We start from the raw sequence: 23640 nt of genomic DNA, 5'->3' as shown, positions 1-23640 counted from the left end.
GAAGGGGTGATGATGTCCATGAAAGACAAGGGAGCAAGAAGCAGGTCTGGGTAAAGAAAGATATTAGGTGATAGTGCACATCTGAACCTTGTGAAAGGAAAGCAGGGAGGGGGAAGGATTGGGCAGAGGAGCTGTAGGCAAACTCTCCACCAGCCCATCAGGAACTGCAGATAGAAGACTGCTGTGTCCTGCCAAAATGGCTAGGTCCTAGAAGCCCCCCGCCACTGCCATGCTCAGACATTGGCTGAGGACTTCCCAGAAAGTTTGTGGCCCTGGCCCAAAGCTGAGGTGGTGACTGTCTCACTGTGGATTTAATTTGCATATCCTGGATGATTAGTGATATGAACACCTTTTAATGTATCTGTTGGCCATCTACATATCTTCTTTGGAGAAGGATGGCTATTATCAAAAAACCCAAAAGATAACAAGCGTTGGGAAGGATGTGGAGAAAAGAGAAGAGTAGTACTCTGTTGGTGGGAATAGAAACTGGTATAGCCACTATGGAAAATAGTATGCAGGCTCCTCAAAAAATTAAAAATAGAATTACTTCCAGGTATATATCCAAGGGACTTGAAATCAGGATCTTGAAGAGATACACCCATGTTTATTGTAGCATTATTCATGATAGCCATGGAAACAACCTAAATGTCCATCAACGGACAGTGTAAACTATCTTTCAATTTAATACCATTTTAGTCCTCCATTTTGTGCTAACTATTGCATCTTGTAATATATTGTACTATGTGTGAGGTGCTAGTGCATCTTTTCTAGTATCATATAAAGCACATGTCGGTGCCAATGAATTAATTCAGTTCAAATTTTTCTATGAATCAATGCAACATTGTAATGCATATATTTGAATATCTTAAGAAAACATCACAGGTTATGACATCTATGTAAGTTTAATTGATAATTATATTGAAATTAATGATTTTACAGTGAAAATATTAACTTATTTTTCTAGTTCAGCAATATAAATAGGAAAAATTTTTATTATTTAAAATAAAGACATAGAGTGGAAATGGTAAAGTTAGTGTTGTAACTGGAGCAATAAAGAAAAAAGAAGGGGCTTCCCTCGTGGTGCAGTGGTTAAGAATCCGCCTGCCAATGCGGGAAACATGGGTTCAAGCCCTGGTCCGGAAGTTCCCACATGCTGTGGAGCAACTAAGCCCGTGCGCCACAACTACTGAAGCCCGTGCGCCTAGAGCCCGTGCTCCGAAATAAGAAGCCTGTGCACGGCAACGAAGAGTAGCCCCTGCTCACCGCAACTGGAGAAAGCCCGCGCACAGCATGAAGACCCAACGCAGCCAAAAATAAAATTAATTAATTAATAAAAAAAAAAGAAAAAGAAAGAAGGAAGACAGTTTGTCATAAATATCACATTAAATGGAAAGTGAAGCTTGCTGGGGCCAAAAAAATAGCTGTTTGTTGTATAAAATTGATAAAATAAGATACATGACTCTATGCATTTGTTTAAACCTATACAGAGTTGATGTTTTTGTGAGGGTACTTTTAGATAAGATTAACATTTAAATGAGCACACTTGCATAAAGCATAGTATTGCCTTTCACAATGCAGGTGGCCCTGTTCAATCAGTTAAAGGCCTGAATAGAACAAAAGACTGACCTCCCCTGAGCAAGAAGGAATTTTCCAGATGGCCTTCAGACTTGAACCACAACATCTGCTCTTCCCTGGGTCTCCAGCCTGCCAGCCCACCCTGAGGATCTTGGACTTGCCAGCCTCCATAATCACGTGAGCCAATTCCTTAAATAAATCTCTCTATACACACCCTACTGGCTCTGTTTCTCTGGATAACCCTGACTAGTGTACACTGCAGCCCATACCACCACTGAGTAGGTGGGCCCCATACTTTTTTTTTTTGCGGTATGCGGGCCTCTCACTGTTGTCGCCTGTCCCATTGCGGAGCATAGGCTCTGGACGCGCAGGCTCAGCGGCCATGGCTCACGGGCCTAGCCGCTCCACGGCAATGTGGGATCTTCCCGGACCGGGGCACGAACCTGTGTCCCCTGCATCGGCAGGCGGACTCTCAACCACTGCGCCACTAGGGAAGCCCTCTGTCATACTTTTATTCCCATGGTTGGCCCGGGAATTTCCCTCTTTTGGACTTCCCTTTTGATGGCCCCGTTTCTGAGAAGGGAGTCAGTCTAATAACTGACATCCTCAGAGCTTGTCAACCTGGGTCCCCACAGAGAGTTTAAGGTCAACCCTTGGAAAGCACAGTGTTGAAGGGGCAGAAACGCACCTGTGAGTGTTCCACCTTCCTGTTAATGATCCTCTTCCTGGCCCTGCTGATGCTAAAAGACAAAAAAAGAATGAGAGTCGGGGACTTCATTCTCATTCCCCTTTCTCTAGACAACATGCAGATATTCATTATTCACGAATACTACGCTTTAGTATTCTGCATTCAATTTGTTACGATCAGTTTTCCATTTCTGTTATTCATTTCTTGAAGTGGATACAGTAATTTTTCATTGTTTCTTGCCTAAAAAACTCAAGTAACAAAGGCTTCCTGCTCGAGGTCTTCAGTTGACATTCCCACCAGCAGTCCTTGGCTGAAGAAGGGCACAGATCCTCAGACCTTCAGAAACATCTATGCTCCATTCAGTGGGATTCTGTTCCCTGAGCATCCGTGGGATAGCGTCTGATCAGAGGCTCAGCACTGCTCTCCAGGTCAGCCCTCACACAGGGAGAGGATTATCCCAGAGGCAGCTGAGACAGAAGGCAGCTGATGAACAACGTTGAGAAATGTTTCTTCTCGGGTGTCCTGAAAGACCTTAAAAAACCAAATTATCACCCCTGATTAATGGTGTTTGGGATTTACCCTGGAAACCTCTACCACACCCAGGAAGATGGTCTGCGAATTTCGCATGCAAGTCTCAGTCTCCACTCTGACCTCTAAGCCACCCAACTTTTTCCCCTAGAAGGATGGTATCCTATTACTTTCTGAGAGTTTTCAAGTGTCTTGCTGCTCCTGGGAGCTGTTCCAAATTAAAGGAGACCAGAGAAACATGATAAGTAAAGGATCAGAAATATGTGATCCTTAATTGTATCCTGTACTGGAGGGAAAACAGGCTGTAAAGGACATTGCTGAGTGGGTGAACTGACAAAACTGAAATAGAGATGGTAGATAAGACAGAGGTCCCGTGTTGATGTTAAATTAGTTAAGCTGCTAACCCTGCTGTGGATTTTTAAGGGAATAGCCTTTTTCTTAGGAGATACACATAAAGTATTTAAAAGCAAAGGGCCATGATGTATGCGACTCAATTTCAAAAGTATGGGACGAAGAATAATGTTTACACAGAAAGAGAGCACACAGGACAAATTATAAACGGTAAGTGTAGCTGGGTAAAGGCTATTGGGCAGTCTTTTTCTATAAGACTTGCAAATTTTCTCTAAGTTTCAAACTGCAAGTCTTCTATAAGTTTCAAACTGTTTCCTAATAAACAGTTCTAAGAAATGGTCCATCGATCAGTCCTGCTGAGCTTTAACTCCTTTTGAGATACATACATTGATGCCCACAGCTGTCACCATCACATCCAACTCCTCAAAGTGAGATATCCCAACTTTAAAAAAAATGGTTTTTATATCTTCATTGGAGTATAATTGCTTTACAATGCTGTGTTAGTTTCTGCTGTATAACAAAGTAAATCAGCTATAAATATACATACATCCCCATATACCCTCCCTCTTGAGTCTCCCTCCCACCCTCCCTATCCCACCCCTCTAGGTTGGTCACAAAGCATCGAGCTGATCTCCCTGTGCTATGCGGCTGCTTCCCACTAGCCATCCATTTTACAAGAAATCCCGGCTTTTAAACAGTTTTATTAGGTTCTGTCTCAGACAAAAACACTAGGATCTTCTTATTACAACTGTGGTTCTAAACATTTTCAACATGGATTTTAAAAATTATTGGAAAATGCAAATGAAATAAAAATACATACATGTAAAAATATCAAATAAAAGGATCACATTAATATGAGTTCAAACCTTTGCCCTGTAACATGCCAACAGAGTGATGTGGGAAATGTCATTTTACTTCTTTCTTTTTCTGTTTCTTTATCTGGAAGGTAGAGATAAAAGTCCTCAGTCACATGAGAAACAGTAGTTATGATTAAGAATACTAATAAAACCAATAGGAGCTTTACCGCACCTGAAATGTCTTTATTCAAAACACCCCAATTTTTCTGAGTGCACCTGGCACAGCTCCTAGTCCAATAATCCACAGGACACAGTCCTACAAGCCTATATAGATTGATTCTCCTCAACAAGATGAAGTGCTCTGTTCTTATTTCTGTATATTAATATCACTGCCCCATAATGCTGTTCTGCTGAAAACCAACTCAAGGCAGAGGTCGCCCCACTTCAGCCTTTTATGGGACCCTCCTGAGAGTTCTTTCGCCTCAGGGTTTTTCCTCTTCCATTGAAACCCGCTCACAGTGTTGGGTTAACAGATTTCACTTGAACTCTATTTCTCTTCAAAGCGTTTCTACGTTGGGATAAAGCTGCCCTATGTTTGCTTTACCATATGCATCATTGCTGATTTGTGGTTCTTCTCCCTTCATATTTACTGTTGTCATTTTCTACTAACAGAAACATTTTGTTCCCAGCCTCCTACAGAGGAGAAACAAATATTCAGGTATAGGTATCCACTCCTCTGCACTCTGTGCATTACTATAAATATCTAGAAAGAAACCTATAGCTAGAAAGAAATCTATAGTTGCACGGAGAGTTCAAACTGTATTTGAAAATTGCAGACTGCCAAACCTGGGGATGAACCTGTGCTTCACCAGATCCTTGAAATTCCCAATTTGAAAGCTTAAACCAATGAAACATAAGCCTTTATCATGTATCTCAATGCTAATCACTGAATGATTTTTCTTAAAAAGGAAAGAATACAAAGGTTTTAGCACGTAGCATACGTAGTTAGTTCCAAATACATACCAATATCAACATGTTTTTAGAGAAGTTTCTTTTAAAGTAATTTTTTTTGGCTCAAACCCAATTTTTTCCAGGTGCTACTTTTAGAAACTCCTACGTAGACTCAGTATTTTAGGGTTTCATATAATAAAATCACATTTGAGAAACATGAAAAACTTTTCAAGTCATAACATAAATGAAAGTAATATGATAACCAATATTTCTGCTTTCTGCCCACCTTCTCCCAAAGAGTTATCACCTGTACTGCAGGGAGTCAGACAAGAGATTTCTAGAATAAAACATAAGGATTATAAAAATGTACATTAGACTTAGAAAAGAATCTAAGGGGTAAATAAATTAGTTTATTTAATACAATAAGAAACTAGGCCCACAGAAGGTTTGTCCCAGGACTCCTCGTCTAGAGACGGCACATCCAGGTCTACCTTGGTCTCCTTGCTCCTGGCCTGGTCCTGTTTCATGGCCCTGCACATTCCACCCATTCTACAGCCCTGTCACCAACATCTCTCCCCTTCATCAAGGACTTCTCAGGGCTTTCTAGACAGGCTGCTTCAGAACGAACATCTTTAAAAGTCATTATTTCCACTCCAGTTGTTTTCCTTCTGTGATACTAAGATTCTTTTCAATTCTAATGGAAATATCCCATTCTTGTTCCCTGAAATGCAATTTGATAGCATTCGCATCTAGGAGTCCTTATTTCTGTTCTTTTATCTCCATTTATGCAACTTTATTGAACTACTGAATGAGAGGGACTATGATAGATGCGGAGGATATAAAGTCAAGTAAGACAAAGCTCGTGCCAGAAAGAACTGTGTTCCTTGAGTTATTTCTACTGTCATTACTGAGGCTATCTACCAATTGGCAATTCTCTTGGTTCTTCCTGCTTTTTTTCTATTTGACATGAACACTGGGTGGCATTTGTTCACATGAGTACTAATACTGTCTGCCCATCTATCCATCAGTTCATTCTGCCGTCTGTCCATCCACCTATTTATCCCATCAGCTGAAGATACCATTCTGTTGCCTAGGGCACCCATTTGCCTGATTTATTAGTTGGCCTAGCATAGGCATGTTGAATTATATCACCTACTTCTCGTAATGAATGGTCTTTTGTCCACGGGGGAAATAGTTTGGAGTTAACGTAAGATGAAAACCTGGAATACGGTGGTTTTTTACTCTTGTCCCCTCAGGATGATCATTTTGTTAAGGTGCTGCTTCTGTCATTTTTTAAAACTATAAAATGACATTTAAAAATAGTACCATATAATCAAATCTTCTCAAAACACCAGAAAAGAAGGAGTAAACCTCTAGAAACTTGAGTCTTCATGTTCTTAATGGTTAGTCTCTTAATTAACAGCTTAGAGATCCCATCTGCTGTCAAAATAATTGGGCCATCTTTTCACTTATTTTTTATATGACCTCAAAAGACTCCCAGTTTTTTTTTTCCTTCCTGGAGATTAACTTTACTTCCCCACATTACCTTCCTCATAAAGTGTTTCAATACACATTCTAACTCAAGGGAAAACTGAAAGAAAAAAAAAAGTGATTTCTTTGTTAAAATACAAGAGCCTACTTGACAGGGAAGGGCTCTGAAATAAAGACAGCAGCCTTGTTAAAACTTTGAGCTGTGCCTGAACACATCCTAAAATGTTTAAATTGTCTGTTCCGGTAATAAATTATAAGCTTGGTAGTTTAAAGCCAACTCCCATCGACCAATAAAATGGAAAATATTGGAGTAGGCCAGATACCAGTTTTCAGTGAACAGCTTCTGCATGAACTGCAATGAGAAATGTTCAGTACCAGTGACAGCAAACAAAAACTAGATTTAAAAAATGCCTGGAGGATATGTGATTCACGAGAATTATGGAATTTGTTTCTGCTTCCAGATAAAGACTATTAATAAATTATAAGCACGTCAAATATAGCTGCTGATACAATAATAAATACTGATACAAAGCAAAGCTCAGAATACCTTCTTTTGCAGGCTGAATCTTGTAGTCCAGTCTGGCAGCACTATGTTACTCAGACTTTACCAAGGGAAACCTTTCTTTTTATCTTTAGATTAAGCAGCCGTAACAGAAAGCACTGTGTGTTTCTAATAAGGCATTGTTCACAAGAGTTCACAAGAGTAATGGACTCTTAGGTAGACAAGATTTTGTATAACGCTAAGTCCCCAAAGATCAAATGATTGGTACCCCTAAAAGAAGCAATCATATCGTTAACAGAAGTAAAAGAAGCTTAGATGCTTGCATTCTTGGTGTTTCATGTAAACCACAAAATTTAAGAATCTACTTCCACTTTCCTGCACAAAATAGTAATATCTGATCTTTGATTTTCAACTGATTATTTACATTCCTGCTCTTTGCTTTCCTACTCAAAGTACTTCCATTTTGAAACCTTCATGACAAAGCTATTTTTGTGTGTGTGACTGTCTTTGACTTTTACTATACACTAAAATCTGGAAAGTGGTATGTAATAAAAGGGCTCCCAGTCTGGAAACTGGAAAGCCTGTACTCTGGTTCAGTATCTACCTTGCGTTAGCTGTGAGACCATGGGGAATTCATTCACCATCTCCGTACCTCTATGTTTTCACTTATGACCTGAGAAAATTGGCTTGGATGGCCTGTACAATCCCTCCTAACTGTAAATTATGACTTCGGAAGCTCTAGCTTTATGTCTTCAAGAAAGCTGACAAGTTTGAGTCCATCCTATCTTTGACTTTTTTTAAGCTTAAATGAGCTTTGGTGTGACTTCCCAGATAAAACTAGAAATAAAGTGAAACGTGCTCTAGCTAACTGGACTAGGTCTTCATCCCATCTTCCTATTGAGCCTGGTACGAAAAAAGCAGCTTTGCAAACTCCAGTTACTCTATCCTCCATCCATCCTGAATTACACCAGGCCATTTGCTTTAACACAGTTTCCCTTTTATCATTCTCCTACATCCAATCTTTCCATACTTCCTGTTGGCTATTGCTTCAACTCTAAGTATTCCCATCTGACTGAGGGACCCTCACTATCACCATCTCCTACCACTCCCCCTTACATACCTTTTTTCACAAGTTCCCACTGCTGTAAGCAGCTAGTCACTTCTCCCCGCAGCCGCTAATGAATTCTCCAAACACTATGCCTTAACTCCTATCATTATCCAGTTTCTCTCTTCTTCATCCATCTGGTTCACATTCCAACAGAATTTATGGTGATTACTGAGCACATGACGTGGGACAAGGCAACTGAGAACCTGACTTTTATCTCATTTTAATTAATTAATTAAAGTTCTAATGGCCACATGTGGCTAGTGGCTAACATATTGGCCAGTAAAGCTCTAGATTATACCATCATTTGACATCTAGCTCAAATTCCACTTCTTGCAGGATAAGTTTCATTAAAATTACCTCCAAAACTTAAAAAAAAAAACCCGAGAGATGTCTAAGCCCCATCCGCAGATCCTCTAATCTAATTGATCTGGGGTGGGACCTGGCCATGAATATTTTTTGCAGGCTCCCAGACTATTCCAGGGGGCAGCCAGGGCAGACCACCACTGCTCTGTGAAACCCATTCAGGCTTCTCATGTCTCAGTAGTTGCTGGCTGTCTCTGAAACTCTGCACAATAGTCTGAATCATTCAAGTTAGCGTTTCTTTTTACCGCTACCTTCAGTTTTTTTTTACCTGGTTGGAAACATCTTTTTCTTCTTTTGTCCACTGAGGCTACTGCCACTCATGGCAGGTTCTGGATACATTTTTGATTATGGAACAGTTTTCACTTATTACACATAGCCTTGAAATGCAAAATATTTATAGCTTTTGATTTTATAAACCTAAATGGGAGTTTCTATCCTGCCTTTAAATCATTACCATGTATTGTAGTGAGTCTATTAATGAGACTTCTGTGCTAGACTGTAAGCTCCATAAGAGCAGGGGCCACGGCCCTTCACCAATGTATTCCTGCTACCTAGAACCTAATCTAACACACAGAGGTATTTAATAAATCATTGCTGAATGAATCATTTAATGAAATAAGTACTTGAATAAATACAGTTAAAGTCACACCAGTGTATTGTCTTCTTCATGGAAAGTGAGCATACAGTCATCTGTACCTTGAGGTGGTGTGCGTGTGTGTGTGCACGTGTGTACATGGGCAAGTGTAGGCACATGCATGGGTGTATGTGCATGCATGTGCACCTATATATATATATACACACACACATATATATATACACACACACACATATATGTTGTGTGTGTGTGTGTTTCATATGCCCAATCACTGTGAGCATCCTTAAGAAGATCCAAAAGTTGCTGAGTATTCCAAAGAATCCTTCAGCACCTCTTAGCTCTGCACAGCTGGTAGCTCTGCTCTCCGTAGCTATCGTCCTGGGAAATACGGTTATTAATACTGAGTGAACAGATGGTGCAGGGTGTGTTACTTAAGACGGTTTTGCCAGGAGGTAAATTTATGCTTTATAAATGTACTTCAAAACTATGCTATTTGATTTAATCACTTAATGCAAAGACAGCTGCATACTATATTTGCCTTAACTGCAGTTCTATGGGTTATCTGCCAATCTGTTAATTACAGTATTTTGAAAGGCTTCAGGAAAAAAAAAAAACAGTAATTATACAGATTGGGACGGGGGGAGGAATATTTTTGAAGCCTAAATTCAGACATTCATTCCCAGCGAACACAAACTTATTGAAGATTTAGAAAACCTGCTAAGAAAGTGGGAGTAGATGTGATGGCTTTCGTTTGAAAGGGACTTACGTGTGTGTTCTCAGTCTGCATTAGTTACTGTGGGTAACTGCCAGGGAGATGGGAATGGAGGGCTGTTCAGCTGGACAGAGCCCCAGCGCAATCGCCAAGGTCTCTGAGTAACTGCTCAATTCCTTGAAATTAAAAAGAGGAAGGAGTAGTAGAAGTGACAGGAAGGGGAGGAAGAGAGGGAGAAGGGCGAGGGGGGAGGGAGACAGAGAGGAGGTTCAACTTTAATTGTAAACATGATTCTGCCCTCGATGTTCCCATACTTTCCCATAATCTGCTTGCTCCCTGAGCCCTCTGTGCGTAAGTCCTCTCTGCTAAACAGTTGCAGCAATGATTAAGCAAATTTAATTAATACTGTGTCAGCAAAGAGGAATATTTTAAGCTTAGCCTGACAACTTCCTTTTCTTGCCAAGGACTAGATGCCACATACTTGTAGGAGAAGTCTGGCCCATTTCTCCTATCCTCTGGGAATTCATGTTCAATGAATTTCACTGCCATTTTAAGAACAAGGTTCCTTCTCTATGGGCAACTGTACCAGGATGAAAGGACTGAACGGGACCCAGCCTGTAAAACAAAGAATTAGGGAAAGAGTGTTACAGATTATCTGGTCCAACTCTCTCTTTTCACAGACGAAGAAACTGGGGACCAAATTCTTAATTGATTCACTTTCCCAAATTAGTTAAAGAATAATGGGGCTTTGACCAGGAACACTCTTCTATCAGTTTAGGCCCTTTTCTCATGCATCACACGTGTATAAGGCTGTAAAGTAACAAGAAGTAAAACAGAAAGAGCAGAGAATTAATTTTCCTGTGCTATTCCAGTACATGACTGGCTGGGGCTGCCTTTGGGCAAAAGGAGAAGGCAGCAATAATAATAGTCATCCTAACTGACTGCCTAGGGCCTCCACGTTCCACAGCTTCCAGTGTCATCCACACTGAGAATGCTGCCCTGTGGAATTGTGCATCACAGCCTGAATGCCACCTCCTCTGTGCTAGGTACCTTCCGAACTTCATCTCAGTTAAAACTACCAACAACCAACGATACAAACATCTCTTACACTTCACAGACAAGGCTCTCAGAGCTTGAGTAACTTGCTTAAAGTCACACAACTGATTTCCAGTAGAGTCTAATATTCAGACTTGGACTTACTGGATCAAAAGATACGTGTCTTCCCAAGAAAATGTTTGTTTCTTGGCAACCTCCTTCCAAAATGGACAAAAATACTTCCTTCAATTCTCTGAGGCTTTTTACTGTCTGTTCTCGCCAGTCTAGCGCCATCTTGTGGCGCGCTACTCCTAGGCTACTCTGCGCTACAGTTTATCTGACCATCATCTCGTCTTCACAGCCAGGCTCTATGCAACGTTCAACAAGCCTCAAGAGATGAACTGATACGTGCTTAGACAAGGTCGTCAAAGCAGCCATCGATAACTCATATCCTTTTTTGCAGGCAGTGTACATTTCCATACAGTCTTGGTTAAGCTGATACACAGGTGCCCGCCTGACCTAGTGGAGTAGAATTATTTTAACTTCTTGTGTTAGGCAGAAGGAGAGGATAATGCCAAGGTTGGCAGGTGAAGAGGTATTAGAGGGGGCAGGCCTGGCTTTTGATATGTCTCAAATCATATTTAACTGAATATCGTACCTAATCTATGACGGAGCTAGAAGGTACTTATATCTTTTGGTCGTCTCTAGTATTCCATTTCCTTGAGGCTATTTAGATGAAAATTATCAACATGGCCATCTCTCTGGGCCCTCATATCTCTGCTTTCAACTCTTATTATATATTTTAAAAAGTGTTTTACTTTTTTTAAATGTATGCCTATAATCACAATTTTCATGTTTTAGGGCAACATCATTATCAATATTCTCTGACCTCTGTTTTCTCTGTTTCTTTGACTTTTTGTAGTATCTCAAATTAAAAAAAAAATTAGATGTCTTTGAATGAAGCAAATTTATCCTCTACCAATTAATTAAAGGAAGTTCATGCATAAGAGACCAGCATTCCAAAATAGGAGAAATTATTTCTGGTTTATACTGAAGTGCTTTATGTAACAGGAGAGCGAGCGAGCGAGCGAGCGAGCGAGCGAGAGAGAGAGAGAGAGAGAGAGAGAGAGAGAGAGAGAGAGAGAGAGGGAGAGTGTGCGCGCGCGCGCGCACAGTGTGCTTCTTTACAGTATAAAATTGCTTTCAGGAAAGTTGTGCAACTAGCCCAATTACCCATTTCCGTTCTTCCAAAGAAGGCATTGTCCCTAGGAAGTATGTTGACTCTGGGGAATTCCAGCTGTTTAGAGATTCACAGCCCCACAAACAAAATCTAAGTGCCTCCTGGCATCCTTGTTTAACCAGCACAACATTTCGCAATCCTTTTCTTGGATACTGTGATTTAGAGTTTAAAAAAAAAATCTACTGTTATCAAAAATAAAATCTGTGTCTGTGTCTCCCATTATCCTTGTTGCTTTGGAATGATTTCTGAAACAAGGGAGCAAAATCAACTTTACTCAATCATCTAACAAATGGAAGCCCTCTCTTTATAGATCATTTGTGTTTTTCTTATTTATATTTCATTTTATTTTAAAAAATCTAGTTAAGTGTTATTTTTAAAATGGAGAAAAAACACCACACCCACTCAAATATAGTCATTAGATCTCTGTCACAAAAAAAAGGCAAATAAATAGAAAAAGGATGCTCTTTTCAACAAATGGTGCTGGAACAATTAGACAGTCATATGCAAAAAAAAATGAATCTAGTCACAGACTTTATACTCTTCACGAAAAATAACCCAAAATGGATTATAATCCTAAATGTAAATAAGATTCAAAACTATAAACCTTCTAGAAGATAACACGGGAGAACCTCTAGGTGCCCTTGCGTCTGGCAATGAGTTTTTAGATGCAACATCAAAAATATGAGAAAATATAGAAAAATTGTTAAGTCAGACTTAATTAAAATTAAAAATTTTGCTCTGTGAAAGAGAATAAAAGACAAGCCAAGGACTGGGAGAAAATATTTGCAAAACACATATCTGACAGGTGATTTGTATCCAAAATAGAGAAAGGACCCTTAAAACTCAACAATAAGAAAACAAGCAACACAATTTAAAAATGGGCAAAACATCTGAGCAGACATCTACCAAAGATATACAGGTGGAAAAGCATATGAAAATACTCTCAACACCACTGGTCATAAGGAAAATTGAAAACTGAAACAACAATGACATACCACTACACATTTAGGATGGCTAAAATACAAAATGCTGACAACACCAAATGCTGGTGAGGATACAGAACAAGAGGAATTCCCATTCACTGCTGGTGGGACTGCAGAAGAGTACAGCCATTCTGGAAGAAAGTTCAGCAGTTTCTTACAAAAGTAAACATACTGTTAACACATGACCCACCATTTGCACTCCTAGGTATTTCCCTTATTGAGTTGAAAACTTACGTCCACACAAAAACCTGCACAGGAAAGTTAGGCAGATTTATTCATAATGTCAGAAACTGGAAGAAACCAAGATGCCCCTCAATAGGTGGATGGATAAACAAACTGTGGTACATGGAATGGAGTATGTTTGGCAATAAAAAAAATTGAGCGATCAAGCCACCAAAACCATGAAGGAATCTTAACGGCCTATTGCTAAGTGAAAGAAGCCAGTCTAAAAAGGCCACATTCTATATGATTCCAACTACATGACATTCTGAAAAAGGCAGAGCCCTAGAAATAGTAAAAGAATCAGTAGTTGCCAGAGGTAAGGGGAAGAGATGAACAGGTAAAAGTCAGGGGATTTTTAGGATGATGAAACTATTCTTTATTATGCTGCAATGGTAGATAACTGACACTATATATTTTTCAAGAGCCAAAGAACTGTCCAATATAAAGCATGAACCTTAATCTAAACTATGGATCTCAGTTAAGAATAATGTGTCAATATTTGTTTGTTAATTATAGCAAATGTATCACATCAATGCAAGATATTAATAATAGGGAAAACTGTGTGTGTGTCAGGGGAGGCACATATGGCAACTCTATACTATCTATTCAAGTAAAGGTATTTTTTAAACATGACTTTTATTTTGAAAGGCAAAAGCTTTGGGTGATGATGCTTTCATTCATGAAGTTCTTTGGACAATCTTTTTTCAGACTACCTTGAGAGGCTGTGCTGCATTTTTTTGAACATCTTCAACAGTAGCCAAGCATTATTTTTCCTCTGAGTATCTGAAATAATCAGAAGTCATTAAAATATAACATAAGAGAAAACTTTTGTTTATAAATTTAGGAAACGCAAAAGTAAATATGTTTATGGAATAAATCTGTCAAAGATGGATTCTAAAAAGGTTATGTGCAGTGGCAATTTTATTAGTATATTGCACCGTTTCCCAAGAGAACAACTGTGGAAGATTACCTTCATGCAGACCTTCAAATACTGATTTTAATAAAATCTGTCAAAAACATTAACCCATTACCTCATGCACACCATCATGAGAAGGAAAGGATAGAAAAGAGAGATGAGGGGCTGAGAATTAGAAACCTGACAGAAAAGACAAAGAGGCAAGAAAAGAAATGAATGGGATCTTAGGGTAAGTAAGGAAAAGGGAAGTAATACCTGTTTATTTATAAGTCATTTTATTCCTGGTGAAATAAACAGTGTTATAAACAGGTTACAGTTAAATTTATAGTATGCATACCAACATTATTTTCTTATAGAATACAAATGATACTTTGCTAATTATAGGAAAATAAATTACACATATAAAACAATTTTGGGGTGATTGTATCTACTGTTTAGTATGGCCCGAGGGCCAAGCTTACATACCCATTGTTCACAAACTTCTCGGTCTCACGGTTTCTGCTCCTGTAGAGCCACACCTCTGTAGTTTCAGTTGCCCTGGAGCCCCTTAAGTCTTCATACAGAAAGGCTGCAGATAAGTGATTTAGAAGTGGATTAATCAAACAAAGGGTGTTACCCAGTGCAAGCCGGTGGATGTCTGAAGCACAAGCTAGGAGAGAGAGTTAGGATGCAGCTTCTGTCTGACAAACTTAGTCTCTCTTTTCCCAGGAATAGTAGACAGGATGCCACTGAGAACAACAACACTTTTTGAAGGAGAATGGCATTCAGCAATGGGGGCTTTGGGGTATCATGCTTTGTGTTGTTTAGGGTCCTGAGACAGTCCTAACATAACTGACTCCCATTGGACCCTTGTAGATATAATGTATATTAAAAATTTTGAGTTCTCTACAGACAACAGAGACCAAGTTATACTAATAGTACTTATACTCATTTGACACTACTTGCCTTTTTTTCTGTCTTATTTCCCCAACCAAAGAGTATTACATCTTACGGGAAAACCCAAATTAACTTTTTGGCCAACCCAATAAATTTCTCAAAACCAGGACATATTATGTCTTCCTTTTTTGGCTCATACCACACTGCCTTGAATATAGTATATGCTGAAGAAATGTTTAATTGTTTATATTTAAAAATTTTTCATTTAGATTTCATTTAAATATGATTAAATACTCAAAAGTAAATGTGGTATAGAATGAAAAATTGTTGTTTCTCCTTTGGCTTCTTGAATGTATTATTCGTATCTTAAATTCATTTCAAAACCATATCTTCGGGCTTCCCTGGTGGCGCAGTGGTTGAGAGTCCGCCTGCCAATGCAGGTGACATGGGTTCGTGCCCCAGTCCGGGAAGATCCCACATGCCGCAGAGCGGCTGGGCCCGTGAGCCATGGCCACTGAGCCTGCGCGTCCGGAGCCTGTGCTCCGCAACGGGAGAGGCCACAACAGTGAGAGGCCCGCGTACCTCAAAAACAAAAACAAAAACATATCTTTTTATTTTCATCAAGATTATTACAAATCCTCTCAAATTAAGATCATATGTTACTCATTGTATATAAACTTTACATACTTGCTCAGGCATGTGTGAAGATGGCTATTATAATAATAACTTTTAGAACTTCTGTGTACTCTGAATAACCACTTAGGTGTTTAAACACCACTGTTTAAAGAAACACAACAAAATCAAACATTCAATTCTGTGTAAAAATGATCTATGTCAAACTTTTAGAAATGAAAACCACAATGTTGAGATGTCTAACATACAATAAAAAATTGCCAAACACGCAAAAAAGCAAAACAACATAGCCTCATTAAGAGGACACAGCAAGCTTAAATGTTCTTTCATCTAATAATATGACTTCAATATACATGAAGCAAAAACTGATAAAGCTACAAAGAAAAAGAGAGAAATCCACAATTTCAGTAAGAGACTGCAATATCCTTCTCTCAAAATTAATAGAATATGTAAACAGAACATCATCACTAAGGATACAGAGGATCTTAACAACATTATCAACCAACTTGACCTAATCGGCATTTATAGACCACTTCGCCCTATGAGAATGGAATGCATGTTAATTTGTAGTTAACAGCTCAGCCATTCCACAAAGAAAACTCCAGGCCCAGATCACTTCACTGATAAATTCTACCAAATATATAAGGAAGAAATATTACCATTAAACATAAACTCTTTCCAAAAAATTGAAAAGGAGAGAATATTCCCCATTTTATGAGGACCACATTACTCTGATAGCAAAACTCTGACATCAGGACATAAAGACAAGGCTTCCCTGGTGGCCCAGTGGTTGAGAGTCCGCCTGCCGATGCAGGGGACACGGGTTCGTGCCCCAGTCCGGGAAGATCCCACATGCCGCGGAGCGGCTGGGCCCATGAGCCATGGCCGCTGAGCCCGTGCATCCGGAGCCTGTCCGCAACGGGTGAGGCCACAACACTGAGAGGCCCACGTAATGCAAAAAAAAAAAAAAAAAAAGACATAAAGACATTACAAGAAAAGGAAAATAGACACTGATATCCCTCATGAACACAGATGTAAAAATTCTAAACAAAATTTTAGCAAGTTGAATCAAACAATATATAAAAATTATAATACATTATAACCAAGTCTGTTTTATTCCAGGAATTCAAGGCTGGTTGAACATTTGGAAATATATAAATAAAAATAAATGTATTTCAACATATTAATAAACTTAACAAAAAAGATCAATTTAACAGACACAGAAAAAGTCACTGAACAAAATCAAACATACCGATACATAATCCCAGCAAACTAGAGAAAAAGGAATTTACTCAACTGGATAAAGGGGATAAACAAAAATCTCACAGTTAGTATCATACAACATAGTGAAGAACTAAACACTTGGAATAAGACAAAGATGTAAGTTCTCATCACTTCTAGTCAATATTGTACTGAAGGTTCTAGCTAATGCAATAAAACAATGAAAAAGAAACTGAAGTTATCCAGATTGGAAAGGAAAAATAAAACTCTTTTATTCATAGATGATGTGATTTTCTAGATAGGAAAGTTAATGGAATCTGAAAAGAAGCTACCACCATGAGTGATTTAGTAAATTTGCTGAACATAAGATCAATAAACAAAACCAATCGTATTTCTATATACCAGCAACAAAAAAACAGAAATTGAAATTTAAAAAATAATACAGATTACAATAGTATTAAAAATTGGGGAGAGAGAAATCTCATAAAAGATGCAAAAGACTTGTACTCTGAAAACTACAAAAGATTGCTCAGAGAAACCAGAAAGATCTAAATAAAGAAGAAATATATTTTGTTCACAGGTCAAAAGACTCAATGTGGTTAAGGGATAACTTCACCTCAAATTCATTTATATATTCAACATTATCCCATTCAAAATCTTCAAAGGCATATTTTTCAGAAATTAAAAATTTGACTCGGGCTTCCCTGGTGGCGCAGTGGTTGAGAGTCCGCCTGTCGATGCGGGGGACACAGGTTCGTGCCCTGGTCCAGGAGGATCCTGCATGCTGCGGAGCGGCTGGGCCCGTGAGCCATGGCCACTGAGCCTGTGCGTCCGGAGACTGTGCTCCGCAACGGGAGAGGCCACAACAGTGACGAGCCCGTGTACCACAAAAAAAAAAAAAAAAAAAAAAAAAAAAAAATTGACTCTAAAACTGATATGGAAATGCAAAGTGCCCGGAGTAGCCAAAAGCATTTTGAAAATTAAGAACAATTTTGAAGGATTAATGCTACCAAAATTAAAGCTTAATTTAAAGCTAGAATAAAGACAGTGCAATATAAATGTAAAGACGGCAAGATAAATCAATAGAACAGAAATAAACTCACATGTATTGGGACAAATGATTTTCCAAAACGTGCAAAGATAATTCAGTGGAGAAAGGATAGTCTTTTTAACAAATGTGCTGAATCAACTGAATATATGCCAAAAAAAAATCTCAGATTCATACCTCACACAATATATAAAAATTTACTCAAAATAAATCACTGACCTTAATATAAACTTAAATCTATTAAACATTTAGAAAATTAGAAGAAAATCTTTGTGACTCTGAGTTAGGCAAAGATTATTTAGATACACACCAAATGCGCGATCCATAAAAGAACAAATTAATAATGAGACTGCATCAAAATTAAAACTTCTGCTCTTTGAAAGACATTGGGAAGAGAATGAAGAGAAAAATCAGAAACTTGAAGGGAAAAATATATATAATATAAAATAAAGAATCTGCATTTTATATATATATATACACACACACATCCACACACACCCAAATATATATACATATACAAAACTCTCAAAACTCAGTAATTAGAAAAACAAACAAGCCAATTTTTAAAATTTGCATAAGAGATTTGGACAGACACACCTAAGAAGACATGTAATACAAACAGCAAATAAACACATGAAAAGTTGTTCAACATGATTATTCATTAGGTAAATGTAAATTAAAACCACAGTATAACACCACCAGATGCCATCTGAATGACTCCAATTAAAAAGACTAATCATACCAAGTGCTGGTGAGAATATCAAGAAATTGCAACTCTTGTACTTTGATGGAGGGAATACAAAGTGGTACAGTTTAGAAGTTTCTTATAAAGTTCATGTGTGTGTGTATATTTCCCTTATGACCCAGCAATTCTAATTATAGCTTTTACCCAACAGAAATAAAAGTGTTACATGTACACAAAATATTTTTCAGGAATCTTCTTAGTATCTTTATAACAGTTGAAAACTTGAAACAAATGTCTATTGTAGCGGTATGAATAAGCAAACTGGACAACCCAACAATGCAATACTACCCAGAAATGAACTACTAAAACATACAACATAGATCTCACAAACAGTCTGAGCAAAAGAAGCCAATACAAAGAGAATATAGACAATGTGATTTTATTCATATCCAATTCTAATGAAGAATAACTATTCGGTAGTTACAGAAAGCAGGTAGGTCAGTGGTTACCTGTGACCAGATGTGGTAACTGGGGGAAGCAGAATCTGACTGAAAAGGGACACAGCTGAACTTTTGGGGATATTGGAAATGACGGGCACATAGATTTATCAAAGCATATTAAGATCTACAGTTAAATCTGGTACATTTCATTGAACATAAATTATGCCTTACTAGAGGTGATTTCGGCTACAGTGTGTCTCAACTCCATGAAACATCCTGACCAGAATACCCATTCAATAGTGAGATCTACCTCATTTTCTATACTTAATGTACTGATAGTTTAATTCGTCCTTTACTTCAAAAAAAAAAAAAAGAACTAATGGGCATCAAAGGAAGAGTTAAAAAAAATAAAAACCTTCTAGAGATGTACCAGCTTGTTTTCATAACAATCATTTATATAACTGAGATTAAAATGTAACTAGTCTTTTCCGCTGAAGCAGATAAAGATCTGGGCTGCTGAAACTTGTTTTGCTGCTCTATAAAATAGCTGCAGTATCACTGGCACTTATAAGGCATGAATCGTGGTGCAACCTTCCTATTTAAAGTCTTTAGCAGAACAGCTGCATTCCAAGCTGTAATGATGTAGTTGAGGGCAGGATAGAGTCCGTAGGTGCAAGAAGGCTATGGGGGTTCATGCAATCGTTTCCATTAATAGCAATGACTTAACTTGGCTTGTGGTTTCAAACCCTGATTTAGTCCAGTTTATACCGTTTTCCCTCCTTGGGATGGAACTACAAGCTACAGTTGTGGTAAAAGTAAGAGTGGATACGAAGTCAAAAGATATGGATTTGATTCTCACTCTGTCCCCTTTAATATGTGTGACCTTAGACTGATAAAGTTCAGACAGATCAATTATTTTCCTTATCTGCAAAATGGGGAAGATCACTGTTCCCATCACATGAGTGTTTTAAGTATTCAATTTTATAATGTAATGAGGGAATCAGTCATCATAAGCCCTGAGTAAATAATGGCTGGATAGGAAATCAGAGTCGGATATAAAAAGCTAACAAGTTGAAGGCCACTCAGAAATAATGCTGCCGATACCAGAGGATGACTGAACTGCCATCCTAGAATAGGATTAACCGACTGTTACTCTCCAAGGCAGGCTGGCTCTCAAATCCAACCGAGGAAATCTTGGCAAAGTAGCCTAGGTTCGAATGTTAGTTGAACTGGATTAAACATGGGTTAACCAAGGTCATCCTCTTTCCAGCTGAACCTGATCAAGCATCTCATTTAAGTGTAATCTAATCCATAGAGAAGAAGAAAAGGACCCCTTCCCACCTCAAAAAAACCTTCCTCAGTAAACGTTGCCAAATAAAAATATCCTGTTCAAATTGGGCAATTTCATGAGATAAACAGGAGTTCTGACTGGTTTCCATTTCTGGAAAAGTCTCTTCATACCTGAAATACCAATGTTCTGCTTTAGGGTCTGTGGATTTCTCTTCTGCTCTAAGGATATCAAAGTAACGTAGTTGAGGTTAACTGGATTTTTTTAAGAAAGAAGGGTCAGAATCTATGGTGGCTGCCTCCCAAGGAATCTCTTTTTAAAATATTATGACTGGATTGTTTTGAAATGTGTGCACTGTCTCCTTAAGATCATGTCCTTATAGTTCCCTAAGAAGGGCCAGTGTAAACTGAACCACTGCATGAGTAATAGCAGACTTACACACCAAGGAGAAACTTAAAAAGAGCCAGGACAAGTTTTGTCTACAAGACTCTTATTGCAAAGCTCTTGTTGCAAAGCTTTTCCAGGAAGTTGCTTGTCAAGCCCTAGGCCACATCCAGAATTTAATCCTTTGCAAATTTCCAAAGTGAATTTGTGCAGGAGGGGCAGAGTACCAAAACTATGTATGGGAGTTACCAAAAAAAAAAAAAAAAAAAAAAAAATCCTGGGAACAACATGCAGGGAATTTGGAGAAAATTCATCACTTAGGCCAGTAATTGACAACACTTGTCTTTGAGACACTGCAGTTTGCTTGCAATAATCTCAAAGTTCGTTTAAAAGTGCCCTGCCAAAATAATTCAGTTCACCTCACCTGGAAAAAAGTACGTGTCATGGAACACTTCTGTGAGGAGAGTGGGAAACTAACAAAAATCAACAAATACAAGTGCCAAAATTAACCTACCTTAGAGTTAGCAATATTGAATATTTATTACTCTAGAAACTTTTAACTCCCATAAGGAAGGGCTATATAGGTGAAGGTCTAACCAAATATAATCAAGTTTTCTCAAGAAAGCTCATATTTCTTTAAAATATTCCTCTATAGGATTCCATTCTTCAGCAAGTAAAATTACCAGTTCTGTAAGTATGTTTATAGAAAAATTTAATTCTAGTATTCCAATGCCAAAGATCCCAGCTAAGTTTACCTGCACAGAAAATTTTATGCACAAAGTGTTAAAGACTGCAGTGACGATCACTTATAGAGCTGGAAGCAGAAACCAGAAAAATGATTTTACTTTTGTCAGTGATGTATTACAACATAATCTTTCTTTACTGGATAAAACACAAAATAAACACTCACACAATCGGTTTCAACTTTAGTCGAAGAAAAATTTCAACCAAATCTTTCACTTCACCAGAAATAAAAGCTTTTGTTAGAAGAGAGAAAGATAAAGGAAACTGAAAAAAAAAATTTTGAAAAGGTCACTTTTCTCTCCCAAATCCTAGCAACTATATGCAATGATAACATCAATGAAAATCTAGGCTTCTAAGTTTTGAGTATTTCATGTGCCTATTATTTTATGTTCTTCATACAGAGTTTCTTCTTAAGAACACAAAGGGCTTGGCTTTATCACTTATATTTTCTCACTTTAAGTTAGATTTTCAGGAATGGAAGATTTCTTAAGAATTGACTTAAGAATTAATTGATTTAGTACTTGGTATTAATTTTTTCAATAGCTACAGAAAATCCTGTGGATATACCCCCTTTTTTGCTCCAAGCATTTACTTCAAAAAGAGCTGATTTTAATGTAAACAAAAGAATATAATCACACCCTTACACCTGGAAAAAGATGTTATCTCACATTCTACTTGTACAGCGTTTTATCTTGGGTATGTTTCTAGAAAATGTAATGCTCCAGTATTTTAGAAATAAGAAACAGCCCCTTTTCTGAAGAACGCAGAAGAATGGCCTGAAGACAGAGTAGAGTAGGGGCGGGGGCGGGTAATGTAGAACAAAGCCAAAGTAGCATGGACTCTCCTGCCCTCTAGTGGTTGGACTCTAGAAAAAAATTAAACTGTTCCATGGGTTTCCTTTTTCCTCTAAGTGGGTTTATTTTCTCTTTGAAAATTTAAACTAAATGTAAAGGTCTTTAACCAATTGACAATATTTCTTGGAGTATCAGGAACAGCCTCATTTTACTTAATCAGTCATAGTTATCATCTGGTCCTTTATTTTTTCAGTCACTGAAGAAGCATACCCAACAGTCAGCACTATAAAGGCACTGGTGGAAAGTCGACCACCGTATCCCCCAAATTCAATAGCCTAGTTTCATAACCATACACACATTTTACCCAATTGACTCCATTTCTCATAAAAATCTTTTTTTTTTTTTTTTTTTTGTTAACACTTTGAAGCTCAAGAAGTAAGATAAGTCTGGCCCAGTGGTGTCACTGTTGCACTGTATATACATACATGAACCAGCAATGGTTGTTGAAACCGAAATAGCTGAAGCTCGTGGGGTGAACCTCGTATTTTAATGTGGGTGTAAGGTTAGTTCATCTACATTTATTTATTGTATCTCTAAAACTTGTAGGCCAATTCTTAATGTATTTACCCTTAAATTTTCCCTTTAAATGGGACTTGTATTTTCAAAAACTTACATTAAAACATCTTAACAGTGTTCACTGCTAACCTAAACCTATCAATTTGTAATGCATTTCCACTTATTGAATGAGCTTTATAATCACATATGATTACAATTTACTATACATGCAGAAATGCTTTTTAAACTTCTCAAAATATTAATTTATCACAAAACGGCTTTGCCTTATAACCTAATATTGCAATCACTATCATACAAACATAAACATTTAAACAAGCTTATGCGGGGAACTTGTCTCAATAGTAACCACAATAATAATCAAAATATAATCTTGTTTAGTTTTGTTTTTATGTAAATGTCCTGAGACTTAGTAGCTGGAATGATAATAAACTGATGGGGATTTGCCTTATATTTCCATGGGGAAGGCAGATGAAAATAAATTAACTCCAACTCACAGATACAATCTGAGAAACAGTGAACTTTAATACCTGCTGAAAAAGTTGCTTATCTGCAGCTTCCTCCTCTGTCAAACACAGAGTTGAATCTGAATGATCTTTCAGGTAGAGTCCTGCTAGAGATTTCTATATCTATTGATGACTATGAAGTCTCATGGTTTAATGTCTGAACTTTTGAGAGTACAGCTCAGTAAGTTAATGATAATAATCAGCCATTATTCATTCATCTCCTTTGCTCCAACTTCAAACAGACAAGATTAATGCTTGTCTAATTTCCCTCAATCAAGTTAATATGGGAAGATACTATTATTATAAGTTATTTAAGTATTGAGTTTTTTTAAAGAAGAATTCAAATCACTTTTAAATACTTGTGTGCAATGGAAAGAGTCACTCACTGTCA

General features: G+C 37.8%; 1 long non-coding RNA gene across 1 annotated transcript in view; it reads right to left on the bottom strand.

Moving 5' to 3' along the window:
- The window catches only part of LOC117203768 (uncharacterized), a 399299-nt gene extending 382842 nt beyond the window's left edge, over positions 1 to 16457 (bottom strand). Inside the window, exons 1-4 of the long non-coding RNA XR_007477754.1 lie at positions 14523 to 16457; positions 10143 to 10276; positions 4009 to 4081; positions 2264 to 2794 (exon numbers count right to left, since the gene is read on the bottom strand). This is a non-coding gene — a long non-coding RNA (uncharacterized LOC117203768). The remainder of the gene's footprint in view (positions 1 to 2263; positions 2795 to 4008; positions 4082 to 10142; positions 10277 to 14522) is intronic.
- Positions 16458 to 23640: the final 7183 nt, after the last annotated feature.

This window comes from Orcinus orca, chromosome 6 (assembly GCF_937001465.1).
Source record: "Orcinus orca chromosome 6, mOrcOrc1.1, whole genome shotgun sequence".
NCBI lineage: Eukaryota > Metazoa > Chordata > Mammalia > Artiodactyla > Delphinidae > Orcinus > Orcinus orca.
The sequence above is the reverse complement of the archived record's forward strand: the minus strand, read 5'-3'. Positions and strand labels throughout refer to the sequence as shown.